Here is a 14,165-nt window from a genome sequence, read left to right on the forward strand (position 1 = left end):
TGATGCTCCACCCCCACCCCCTTATTGATATGAGAAATAAGTCTTCTGGTGCATTCCTCTCCAATTTCCGTCTTCTTTCCACTTGAGCTGCCAGGAGATGCAACAGTCGTTTTGAAACCAAAAAGATAAAAACTACATACTAAGAACGCATGAACCTAAAGATTTACAGAGCCTGGGACACTGGTGATATTTGGAGTCAATGTATCAGCCTTGGACTGATTCCCATGGGACTTCTTGTTACCCAAGTGAAACAGTCCTTCCTTTCATCTGTTAAGCCACTATGGTATGTTTTGCTGGTTCTCGTAGCCAAATACAGTTTTGACTGCTATACCCATTTTTTTCTCGTGGATGTTCATGACTTCTTTTATATTGTGGATTGTATTGTGAATATGTAGCTTATTTGTTGCTAATATTTTCTCAGTCTTTTTGTCCTTTAAGATATTATTCAATGTTTGTAAGGTTTTTATGTTTATGCTATTATATATATCCATTTTTTCTGATTCATTCAATTGAAAAATTGAGAAATGTAGTTGATAATTTTGAACATTATTGAAGAAGACATCAATAAAACAAAACATAGTCTAGCAATTACAAAACAGAAAAACAGCAATGAAGTTTTGTTTGGTTTGGTTTGGTTTTTTGAGACGAGACAGGGTCTTGCTCTGTTGCCCAGGCTGGAGAGCAGCAGCGTGAACACAGCTCACTGCAACCTTGACCTCCTGGGATCAAGCTATCCTCCCACTTCGGCCTCCCATGCAGCCAGGACTACAGGTGTGAGCCATGACACCTGGCTAATTTTTAAACTTTTTGTAGAGATGGAGATCTCATGTTGCCAAAGCTGATCTCAAATTCCTGGGCTCAAGTAATCCTCCCTCCTCAGCCTCCCAAACTGCTAGGGCTTCAGGCATGAGCCACCATACACAGACACAATGAAATATAAAAATATATATTACATATAACATAGTAAAATATATAACAATAATAATAATGAAAATGGGTTGAACTTTTTAAACTTCACTATTAAAAGACAATGGTTCTCAAGCTGGTTAAATACACACCTTGCACTCACAAGCATATACACACACAGTCTATGTAGGTTATAAAACATACTCAAAGCAAAATAAGCATAAACATTGAAAGCAAAAAGATAAGCAAAGATATACCAAGAAATTAAAATCAAAAGAAAGCAGGAATTAACGTCTGACAAAGTATAACTTAAGGTAGAAAACGAAAAGTAGGGCAAAAATCTCCACTTTATTGCTAAAGCTGTGCTGTAGTATGAGTTGTGTAATTTTACTCATAAACACTAGATAAATATATAGAAAGCAAAACACAACAGAAAGACAAGAAGAAAATTACAGAAACTAATTGTAGTGGGAAGTTTTAACACATTTTACTCTTTGGCAGGCAAAATAAGTAATACCTAAATATAGAGACAGCTGAGTAATATAATTCGGGGGTCCCCAATCCCCAGGCCACGGACTGGTACCTGTTGATGGCCTGTCAGGAACTGGGCCACACAGCAGAAGGTGGCAGGGGGTGGTGAGTGAGCATTACCGCCTGAGCTCCGCCTCCTGTCAGATCAGCAGCAGCATTAGATTCTCACAGGAGCAAACCATGTGAACTGTGCATGTGAGGGATCTAGGCTGTGAGCTCCTTATGAGAATCTAATGCCTGATGATCTGAGGTGGAACAGTTTCATCCTGAAACCCTCCACCCAACCCCCATTCATGGAAAAATTGTCTTTTATGAAACCTGTCCCTGGTGCCGAAAAGGTTGGGGACAGTTGATGTAAGTAACATATTTTATTTAATAAATACTTATAAAATTATGTATGCGTCAAAACCACATGCCATCTTTTATAATGTGCCTGAAATATTTACTATAATTTAATAGTTTGTCTAAAAGTAAGTTTAAGAAATCATAAATTCCACAGGACTTATCATTCTCTTAGCATAAAGCAAAGGAAATTAATTTTAAAACTTAAGTTTAATAATATCTTGAAATATCTTTTGAGTGAAAGGGGAAATCCACTGTATGCTTATACCACATTTTGTTTATTCATTCACTAGTGGATGGAAATTTAGGTTGTTTCCACTTTGGGGCTATTATGAATAATGCTACTATGAACATTCATGTACAAGTTTTTGTGTGAACACATGTTTTCAGTTCTCTTGGATATACATCCAACATTGAAATTGCTAGGTCATATGTAACTCTATTTGTAATATTTTGAGAAATAGTCAAAGAGTTTTCCAAAGTTGCTGCATTTTCCATTTCAACCAGCAATGTATAAGGGTTCCAATTTCTCTTCATTCTCCCCAAAATCGTTATTGGCCATCTTTTTTTATTATATAGCCATCATAGTGGGTGTGAAGCAGTATCACGTTTTTTTATTTTTTATTTTAATTTCCTTAATGACTAATGATGTTGAGCTTTTTTATGTACTTATTGATCATTTAGATATCTTCTTTGAAGAAATGTCTATTCAAATAGTTGGCCCATTTTTACATGGGTGGTCTTATATTGTTTAGTTTTGAGATTATTTTATATCCTGGATACAAGTCCCTTATTGCTTATATGATTTGCAAATACTTTCTCTCTTACTGTGGGTTGTCTTTTCACTTTCTTGATAGTGTCTTCTGAAGCAGAAAAAGTTTTCTTTTTAAGGAAGTCTAATTTATTATTATTACTTTTTTGGGCCACTTTTTTCTTTGGCGTTACAGCTTAGAAGGCTTTGCCTAACCGCTGTTCATGAATATTTACTACAACACTTTCTCCTAACAGTTTTATAGTTTTGATTTTTTTTTTTTTTTTTTTTTTTTGATGGAGTCTTGCTCTGTCGCCCAGACTGGAGTGCAGTGGCGCAATCTCGGCTCACTGCAACCTCCACCTCCCGGGTTCAAGCGATTCTTCTGCTCAGCCTCCCAAGTAGCTGGGACTACAGGCACGTGCCACCATGCCCAGCTAATTTTTATATTTTTACTAGAGACGAGGTTTCACGATATTGGCCAGGCTGGTCTCGAACTCCTGATCTCGTGATCTGCCCACCTTGGCCTCCCAAAGTGCTGGGATTACAGGTGCGAGCCACCACACCTGGCCTAGTTTTTATTTTTATATTTACGTTTACATTCCATTGTGAGTTGACTTTTAAAATCTAAACCTAGGAGGTACAAGTGCAGTTGTGTTATATGGACATACTGCATGGTGGTGAACTCTGGGCTTTTACTGTAACCATTGCCCAAATGATGTACATTATATCCATTAAGTCATTTCTCATCTCTTAACCTCCCTTCCTCCTAACCCTTCTGAGTCTCCAATATCTATTATTCCACACTCTATGTCCATATATACACATTTTTTAGCTCCTACTCATAAGTGAGAACATGCAGTACTTGACTTTCTGAGTTACTTCACCTAAGACAGACCTCCAGTTCCATCCATGTTGCTGCAAAAGACATGAGTTGTTTTTGTTTTTGTTTTTGTTTTTGTTTGAGATGGAGTCTTGCTCTGTCACCCAGGCTGGAGTGCAGTGGCGCGATCTCGGCTCACTGCAAGCTCTGCCTCCCGGGTTCACGCCATTCTCCTGCCTCAGTCTCCCAAGTAGCTGGGACTACAGGCTCCCACCACCCCGCCCGGCTAATTTTTTTGTATTTTTTTTTAGTAGAGTCAGGGTTTCCCCGTGTTAGCCAGGATGGTCTCGATCTCCTGACCTCGTGATCCGCCCGCCTCAGCCTCCCAAAGTCCTGGGATTACGGGCGTGAGCCACCACGCCTGGCCGAGTTCATTGTTTTTTAAGGCTGAATAATATTCCACTATTTAGTATACCACTGAATAGTATACCACATTTAGTATACTATGTGGTAACATTTCTTCATCCAACCATCCACTGATGGACACTTAAGTGGCTTCTATGTCTTTGCTGTTGTGAATAGTGCTGTGATAAACATACAAATGAAAGGTGTCTTTTTGATAAAAATGATTTCTTTTCCTTAGGATAGATACCCGGTAGTGTGATTGCCGGATCAAATGGTAGTTCTAATTTTAATTCTTTGAGAAATATCCGTACTATTTTCCAGAGGTTGAACTAATTTACATTCCCACCAACAGTGCATAAGGGTTCCCTTTATAAACTCTGCATCCTTGCCAACATCTGTTATTTTTTTACTTTTTAATCATAGCCATTCTGACTGGTGTAAGATATCTCATTGTGGTTTCAATTTGCATTTCTCTGATGATTAGTGATGAGCATTTTCTTTTCATATGCTTGTTGGCTATTTATATGTCTTCTTTTGAAAAACGTCTGTTCATGCCCTTTGCCCACTTTTTTTAAAATTTCACATTCTATTTTCATGACATTGGGTTTGGAGAAGGAAAGGAATCATGAGTATATGCAACCGTGATATTTCCCTGTCTCTCAAGTATAATACGAATCCAAGTTCAAATTGTCTTTTAAATTCAGGACCTGGTTCAGAGTCAGCAGAGGTGGCACGCTGCTGCTGGGAAGTGGGGTCTGAGGAGACATGTTCCTCCCAGTGCTGGCCCAGGGTCCGCTGCAGGACCTCTCCCTCAGGACAGGGATAGGGTTTGCTGTTGGGCCTCTGGATGGCCTGATGAACAGTCCTGTTAAGTCCTACAAGCTCAGCAGCATCTGGAGACATTGTTGCCAGCTTTTTTCCTTCTGTAATTGTGATATTATATCTCAATCAGATCCTGGATTTGTGACTTGTTGTGCTTGAAATTTGATATTTCACACACCAGCAAGGGGCCTGGAGCTTCTCACAACCGGGTCAGGGTTGCCATGGTTATGCTTGCCCCCTTGGTCCACTTTGTAATGAGGTTATTTGTGGGAGGTTTCGTTGTTGTTCTTATTGAATTGTTTCAGTTCCTAGTAGATTCTGGATATTAGTCCCTTGTCAGATGTGTGGTTTGCAAATATTTTTTCACATTCTGCAGATTGTCTGTTTATTCTGTTGATTATTTTTTTTCTTTTTCTGAGACAGTCCCTCTGTCACCCAGGCTGGAATGCAGTGGTGCGATCTCAGCTCACTGCAACCTCCACCTCCCAGGCTCAAGTGATTCTCATGCCTCAGCCTCCCAAGTAGCTGGAATTACAGGCTCCCGCCACCATGCCGAGCTAATTTTTGCATTTTTAGTAGAGATGGGGTTCTGCCATGTTGCCCAGGCTGGTCTCAAACTCCTGACCTCAAGCGATCCACCCGCCCCAGCCTCCCAAAGTGCTGGGATTATAGGCGTTAGCCACTGCCCCTGGTCGATTATTTCTTTCGCTGTGCAGAAGCTTTTTAGTTCAATTAAGTCCCATTTGTCTATTTTTGGTTTTGTTGCTTGCACTTTTGATGTACTAGTCATGAATTCTTTGCATAAGCCAATGTGTTTTTTGAGTTAATTTTTGTATACATTGTGAAGAGTCCAACTTTGCACTTCTGCAGGTGAATATCCAGTTGTCCCAGCACCATTTATTGAAAATGCTATTCTTTCCCTATTGAATTATTTGGACACTCTTGTGAAAAGTCAATTGATCAAATATGTAAGAGTCTATTTCTAGATTCTCACTTCTGGTATATATGTCTATCCTTATATGAGTAACATGCTATCTTGATTACTGTTGCCCTGTAGTAAGTTTTGAAATTAGTGTGTATGAGTCCTCCAAATTTATTCCCCCTCTTCAAGATTGTTTTAGCTATTCTGGGTCTCTTGAATTGCCATATGAATTTTAAGATCAGCTTGCCAATTTCTGCAAAAAAGGCTGCTGGAATTTTTATAGAGACTATTTCAAAACTGTATATCTGTGGAATGTTGCCATCTTAACAATACTAAGCCTTCCAATCCATGAGCACAAGATGTCTTCATTTATTTAGGTCTTTAATTTCTTTCAATAATGTTTTGTAGTTTTTCAGTGCACAAAATTTATACTACCTTTGTTAAATTTCTTCCTAAATAGGTTTTCTACTTGGTGTTATTACAAGTGAAATTACTTTCTTATTTTTATTTTTAGATATTGGTAGGGTATAGAAATAAACTTTTTTTATATATTGATCTTATATCTACATCCTTGCTGAATTCATTTACTAGTTTAATAGTTTGTGTATGTGGCAGGGGGGAGAGGATACCTTAGAATTTTCTATATATAAGATTATGTCACTGTGAATAGAGATATTTTCACTTCTTTCTTTCCAATCTGGTTGCCTTTTTTCCTTTTTCTTGCTTAATTTCCCTAACAAGAACTTCCAGTACAATATTGAATAAAAGTGGCAAGAGCAGACATCCTTGCCTTTTTCCTGATCCAAAGGAGAACTATTTCAGTGTTCCACCATTAAATATGTTGTTAGCTGTGAGTTTTTTGTAGATGCCCTTTACTAAATTATAGATGTCACCATCTTTTCTTAGTCTATGGAGTATTTTTAATCATGAGAGAGTGCTGAATTTGGTCAAATGCTTTTTTGACATCTGTTTTAAGAGGATCATATGTTTTTTGGTTCTTATTGTATCAGTGTGGTATATTGTATCTATTGATGTTCATATGTTGAATCAACCTTGCATAGCTCAGATAAATATCACTTGGTCATAAAGTATAATCCTTTTTATATGTTGCTAGATTCAGTTTGTTGTCATTTTGTTGAAAATATTTACATCTGTATACCTAAGGAATATTGGTCTGTAGTGTTTTTTTCTTAAGTTTTTGTCTGGTTTTGATATGAAGGTAATGCTGGCTTCACAGAATAATTAAGAAGCACTTCTCTCTCTTCTACTTTTTGGAAGAGTTTGTAAATAAATTTTGTCATTCTTTAAACATTTGGTAGGTTTATCCAGTAAAGCCATCTAGGCCTGGGCCTTTCTTTGTGGAATATTTATTATTATTATTAATTCAATCTCTTTACTTATCATAGGTCCATTTAGATAATGTATGTTTTCTCAAGTGACTTTTGGGAGATTGTGTTTTTCTAGGAATGTGTCTATTTTATCTAGGTTATCTAATGTGTTGGCATAAAATTATTCATAGTATTCCCTTATAATTCTTTTTATTTCTATAGGTCAGTAGCAATGTCTCCTCTTTCATTCCTGATGTTAATAATTTGAGGGTTTTTTTCTTTTTTTCTTGGTCGGTCTAGCTAAAGTTTGTCAATTTTGCTCATTTTATTCAAAGAACCAATTTTTAGCCTTGCGATTTGCTGTTTTTCTATTTTCTATTTCATTTATTTTTCCTGTAACATTTATTGTCTCTTTCTTGCTGCTGGATTTGAGTTTAGTTTTCTCTTCTCTTTGTAATATCTTAAAGTAGGAGGTTATGTTATTCTTTTGAGATTCTTCTTTTTTAATATAGATACTTTACAGCTATAACTTTCCCTCTAAGCATTGCTTTGCTGCATTCCATAAATTTTGGTATTTTGTATTTTTGTGTTCATTCATCTCAAATTATTTACTAGTTTTCCTTGAGATTTATTTGACTCACTCATGATTTAGGAGTATGTTGTTTAATTTCCACATATCTGTGAATTTTCCAAATTTCCTTCTGTTATTGATTTCTAATTTTTTAATTGTGGCCAGAGACTATACTTCAAAGGATGTTAAGCCTTTTAAATGTATTTTGGCTTGTTTTATGGCCTAGTACATGTTTTGTGCTAGGGAATGATACAGATGTGCTTGAGAAGGATATGTATTGTGTTGTTGAGTAAAGTGTTCTACAGCTGTCTGTTAGGTCCAGTTTTCACAAACTATACAACACTACACAAATAGCATTATTCAATTCTTCTATTCCTTTGTTAATCTTCTGTTTGGTTGTGCTACCCATTATTGAAATTGGCACATTAAAGTCTCTGTCATTATTCAATTTTCTGTATCTTTTCTCAGTTTGTCTGTTTTTGCTTCATATACTTTGGATATCTGCTGTGAGTTGGATATCTGCCTTTTCTGTTTGCTGAATCATTTGGAATTAAGTTTCAAACATAGTGACACTTTACCTCCAAGTACTTGAGCATGCTAAGAACAAGGACTTACCCATCAAAACCACAGTACTATTACCACACCTAGGAAACATTAGCGATAATCCCACAAAAGTGGGATAACTACTTCATATTCAAATTTCCCCAAAGTTGCTTTTATAGGTGTAATTACTTTTTTATTTACCCAACTGAGGGTTCAGTGAAGGTTTGAGTTTTGTAATGGGTTTTGTTGTTTTTTTTTTTAGTGTTTCCTGATAAGCACTTTCAACAAAAAATAAAAGCTTATTTTCTTCATCTGATTCAGCAAATGCTGTCTCAAACCAATAAACCAACATTATAGAGATGGGTTAAGGATTAAATAATAAATAACACATTTATAAATACTGGAAGAACTATAGATGAATATGTATATAAAACCATATATCCTTTCTGGGGAAGGGTTTTCTAATACGGCAACTAAGAAAAATGTGGAAATATTTGTCTATTATACAATTGTATACTATTAAAGTAAAAATATCTGTGTGGTAAAAAAAAAAAAAAAGGCCATGAATAATGATAAGAGACAAATGGTCACCCTGGATCAATATAAATCATGGCCAGGGAAACAGAGTCACATAATACAATCTCGAACTATGGTGACCAGATTGCCTGTATGAAAGGGGTAAGGGCCCAGAAAAGAGAGAATCTGAAAACCAGCACCTGTCCCAAGAATAATCTACTGCAAACTTCACAGTAATTGTAAAGAGTGAACATTTATTTCAGATTCTGGCAATATCTTGAGTATCATTCTTAATTTTAATATTGATGCAAGTTTTTATGTTTTCTCTTTATTAGGGTATATATTGCAAGAAATTGAGAAAATACACTTTTGGCATCTGGCTGTAACTCATTCTTTAAAAAACATAAAGGCATCCTTTTTTTTTATTATTTAATTGAGATAGGGTCTCATTCTGTCACCCAGGCTGGAGTGCAATCACAGCTTACTGCAGCCTTGATCTCCTGAGCTCAAGCTATTCTCCTGCCTCAGCCTCCAGAGTAGCTGGGACTACAGGGACATACCACCATGCCAGGCTAATTTATTTTTTATTTTTTTATTAGAGATGAGGTTTTGCTGTGTTTTGCAAGCTGGTCTCAAACTCCCGGCCTCAGGTGACCCTCCTGCTTTGGCTTCCCAAAGTGCTGGGATTACAGGCATGAGCCACTGTGCCTGGCCTATTATTTATTTTTACCAAAGTTATATACATAAGCACATATAATCAAAAACATCATTACTATTATTATTTTGAACAAATGATTATCTGCTAGATCAATTAAGGCTAAGAAAAATAAAAGATTTTATTTTGCTTTAATTTACTCATTCTCTGGTACATTTCCTTTCTTTGTGTAGATCCAGGTTTCTGACCTTGATTATTCTCCTTCTCACTAAAGAACTTCTTTTAATTTTTCTTTCAAGGCAGGCCTACCAGCAACAGTTTCCCTCATTTTTCGTTTGTATGAGAAAGCCTTTATTTATCCCTCATTTTTGAAGGATAATTTTACAGGGCATAGAATTTTAAGCTGGTAGGTTTTTTCCTCTCACCGTGTTTAGTATTTGATTCCACTCTCTTCTTATTTACATGGTTTCCATGGAGAAGTCAGCTGTAATTCTTAACTTTGCTCCTCTGTAGGTAAGGTGTTTCTTTCCTCTGTCTTCTTTCAGGATTTTTTCTTTATCTTTAGTTTTCTGAAGCTTGAAAATGATATGCTCTAGGTGTCTTTTTTTTTTTTTTTTTTTTTTGGCATTTTTCCCGCTTTATGTTTTCTGAGCTTCCTGGATCTGCGGTTTGGCGTCTGACAAGTGTTTGGGAAAATTCTCAGTCATTATTGCTTCAAATATTTCTTCTGTTATTTTCTCTCTTATCCTGATGTGTTACACATTTTGTAGTTATCCCATATTTCTTAGATATTCTATTCTGGGTTTTTTTCAAGCTTTTTTCTTTTTGCTTTTCAGTCTTGGAAGTTTCTATGGACATATCTTCAAGTCCCAAGATTCTTTCTTCAGCCACGTCCAGTCTCCTGATGAGCCTATTGAAGGCATTTTTCATTTCAGTTACAGTTTTTGAGCTCTAGCATTTTTTTTTAATTCTTTCTTAGAATTTCCATCTCTGTCCTTATATGATCCATCTGTTATTTTAATCAAAATTATACATGCACAGAGGTACCTGGTGACACCAATTCTTTTGCCATAATCTCTTTTTCACATTATGTAACTTGGTCCTGAATTAGAGATTTCTCTCTCTTTCACAAGCATAATGTCAGATTCTATAGTTTTCAAGAAACTTCAGAATGTCTTTGTGAGAACAGTGAGAGAGTTTGTTCCCATTCTAGCCAAGAAAAAAAAGATACTAAATATCAACACTAAAACTGAATACACAGCACCAAGCAATTTAGAGAATTTGATTAATTGTATATATTAAACTGTGCTGCTCTATTAGCTCTTCCTTACCACTCTTTTCATGAATTACATTGCAATCCTATATTCTATTATTGGCCATCTGGATAAAATAATAAATTATAATAAAAAGAATCCTTGATGAAGGGTCATGCACATTTTTATTTCTGTATCTACTTTAAATGTGTTAATATTGTAGAGTTGCAGAAATTTGAAGTAATTTTAAATTGCTCTTATGGACAAAACCCTAAGCCTCCCCTACTTTGCAATAATGGAAAAGGCCACAGAGCACTTTGAAAATCATACTTTTATCCCCATTATCTCAGCCTAATGTGAACTGTGGCAAACATCCTCTACCTGCCAGCTTCTCTCCACCTATAAGGCCCCTGTCTTCTTCACATGCTACCATTTCTACTTGGGTGTAGGCATCAATGGTCTGGAGTCATAACCTCTGGGAGCAGGTCTGCTTTTGATCAACTATACCACTCACAAGATTTTATGCGCTTGGTTCTCTTCAACTATGCAAATAGTAGATCAACTAACAACTGTTCCAGCCATAAAGATGAAATCCTCTTCCTTCTTCCATTCTCTTATAATCAACAAAGTATTGAAATACTTAGTGATGCTCTACTGCTACTACAATAGCTAGATAGACCTTTTGTTCCATCATTAGTTGATTCCCCTCCATTCTGGGCCTGTTTTCATTAAGTTTTCCTTATATAATATGAGGAAACTGTGAAGCATGATTTCTCAATCTCATTATCAGCACTCTTGACATCTGGGGCTGTAAAATTCTTTGTTATGTAGGGCTGCCCTGTGCATCATAGCATCTCTGATCTCTGCCCACTAGATGCCAGTACCACTCCCCCAACTTCTAGTGTGACACCAAAAATTTCTCCAGACATTGCCAAATGTCCCCAGGGAGTGGGGGGTAAAATTACCCCCAAACCCCAAATAAAAACCACTGTTATAAAGAAAACTTAAATGTTATAATGTATATATAAAGGGGACTCACAAACTATGCAGTTTAGGAATTATTATATTTTTAACGTGTTTTTGCCAATGTGTTGTAGAAGAATATGAGATGAAATATAAGCAAAGAGTGAAAGGTGGTCCTCAGAGTGTATTCCAGTTTACTGTCCGTATGGAAGTTGCCTTATGAGAAAAGGCAGACAATCTCTAAGGATGCCTTAAAAGAGGTTTTTATAGCTAGTCATGTAACAGTTAAGTTGGCCATGGCACCCACATCATGATTACCTTACAGCTCATTCCTTGTGTAGGGGACTAGCCCCTTTGCTGCTTGCTATAAGAGGTGCTGAGCCTTTAACCCTAGGTTCCCCACATGTGGCACAACCCACTGTGTGAGTAGTTGCCCATTACCACCCCATGGGACTTTGGGACAGGAGAACCAGAATTACCATGCTGATGTTCCCACTGTGTGCTGTGCTGTCTTGCTGTGATCCATTGAGTCTCTTTGTCTATTTTCACACCTCCAAAGTCACAGCAAGCCAACCTGGTTACTGGCTTAGTCATCTCCTTGGCCTTCTTGTTACTCTTCACCATTCTCTATGAGGGAGGAGTTTCCCCTGATACTGTGTTAAGTTACTTCACTTCCCTTTGTCTTTGTTTGCACATTTTAAAATGGGGATAATAATGATAGTACTTAAATCTTAGTGTTGTTGTGAGGATCATTCAAACTAATGTAATAGCCTGATAGGTAATTATGTCCAAACTAATGCCATGTTGCTTAGTTCTATTTTCTCCTATATGTCCCTGTGTTAGTCTGTTCTCACATTACTATAAAGAAATACCTGAGACAGGGCAACTTATAAAGAAAAGAGGTTTAATTGGCTCATGGTTTTGCAGACTGTACAGAAAGCATAGCGGCTTCTGCTTCTGGGGAGGCCTCAGGAAGCTTCCAATCATCGTGGAAGGCGAAAGGGAGTAGGAGTCTCACATGGCAGGAGCAGGAACGAGAGAGAGCAAGAGGGGAGGTGCTGCACACTTTTAAATGATCCGATCTCACGAGAACTCATTCACTCACTATTGTGAGGACAGTACTAAGAGGGATGATGCTAAACCATTCATGAGAAATCCACCTCCACGATCCTATCACTTCCCACCAGGCCCACCTCCAACATGGGGGATTACAATTCAGTATGAGGTTTGGGTGGGGACAAATATCCAAACTATATCAGTTCCTACCTTCTTAGGTTGCCTACTGAACTCCAAATCCTACCTTTCTTTCACAGTGAAATTTACTTTTCTTTGTCATAGACTATGTTTCCATTTCACAGTGCACATCATCTCACCATCATTCTTGCCTTCTGTCTCCCGCAGTCTCCTCTACTCATTAACCTCCATCCTCCTTTGCAGGACAGACTCCTCCCTTTGTCTTTGGTGCAGTTGTTTGCAGACCAAATTTGTTGAAACATGCCCCTAGTATTTCAGTTTTTACTTCAAGGTGATTAAAAGATTTTCATCTAGTCAAATCCCTCCTACCAATGAAATTCTTGTTAATAAAAGTTTCTTTATCACCTCACATAATTCATTGTTCAATGAATATTTTTGTTCCTATAGTGGGTTAATATTTTGATATTCAACTATGTGATTTTCCTTAATTCCTCTTACTTATCTTTTCTTTCCCCACCATTCAAGGAGCGTTAGGGTTTTAGAAATACAGATACAAAGACGATACAGAGAGAACAATTAAATATTTAACTTGAAGCTCTTGAGAATAATTCTGTAAAGTCCATAGAAGAGAAAAAGGTCTTAAAAGTCATTGCTTTCCACTATTAGAGCCAGAGCCTTAGAGAAACATGTTATTTAAATCCCCAAAGTTGGACTTTAAATATCCAAAGCCAATCCCCGGAGGGCCAAGTACATAATATTTATACTAAAACCATGGAAAGAAATGTGTGATGTCCTAAGAGCCATGTCCTGCTCAGAAGAAGATCAAAGCTTGACCAGCAGGCAGGAAGGTGGGGATTAATGAAGGATGTGCTAAGGGTTCCATCGCTAGTGGGACCCAGTGTTATCACTTCCTCCCCCAAGGCCAACCCTTTGCAGAGAGGCATAATAAGCTCAGATGCATGCATGTGTGGCATTCCATAGCAAAAAGAACTATTGCCTGCCTTTCCAGACAACCCGAGCAACTGTAACCCTCACAGAGGACCCCTGAATCCACCTGGGCAGTAGAACAGTGATGATGAGGGCTGGGACTGTTAACATCAGTTCTTTGGTATGTGGTATTGGAAGGAGGTAGAGCAATGACTAATTTTTTGTTTGTATGCTCCAAGACTGTTCGGCTTGAAAAAAGGGCATGATCTAGTCATGTAATATTTTTTAAACAATAAAATAAAAATGTGAAAAGAAAAAAAAGTGGATATGAGAAGGAAAAAAAAATCCCATAAGCTTAGCGGTAAGTTTCAAAAGACACTCTCTAAAATTTTTATTTAAAAATTAATATTGGTTAGGTGCAGTGGCTCACACCTGTAATTCCAACACTTTGGGAGGCTGAGGTAAGAGGATTGCTTGAGACCAGGAGTTTGGGACCAGCCTGGGCAACATAGCAAGACCCTTGTCACTACAAAAAATTAAAAATTAGATAAGCATGGGGGTGCACATCTGTAGTCCCAGCTACTCAGGAGGCTGACTAGGATGACTTGAGCCCAGGAGGTTGGGTTGCAGTGAGCCATGATTGAACCACTGCACTCCAGACTGGGCGACAGAGTAAGACTCTGTCTCTAAAAAATAAACAAATAAAAATGAAT

The sequence above is a fragment of the Pongo pygmaeus genome, chromosome 10 (assembly GCF_028885625.2).
Source record: "Pongo pygmaeus isolate AG05252 chromosome 10, NHGRI_mPonPyg2-v2.0_pri, whole genome shotgun sequence".
In the NCBI taxonomy this organism is placed as follows: Eukaryota; Metazoa; Chordata; class Mammalia; order Primates; family Hominidae; genus Pongo; species Pongo pygmaeus.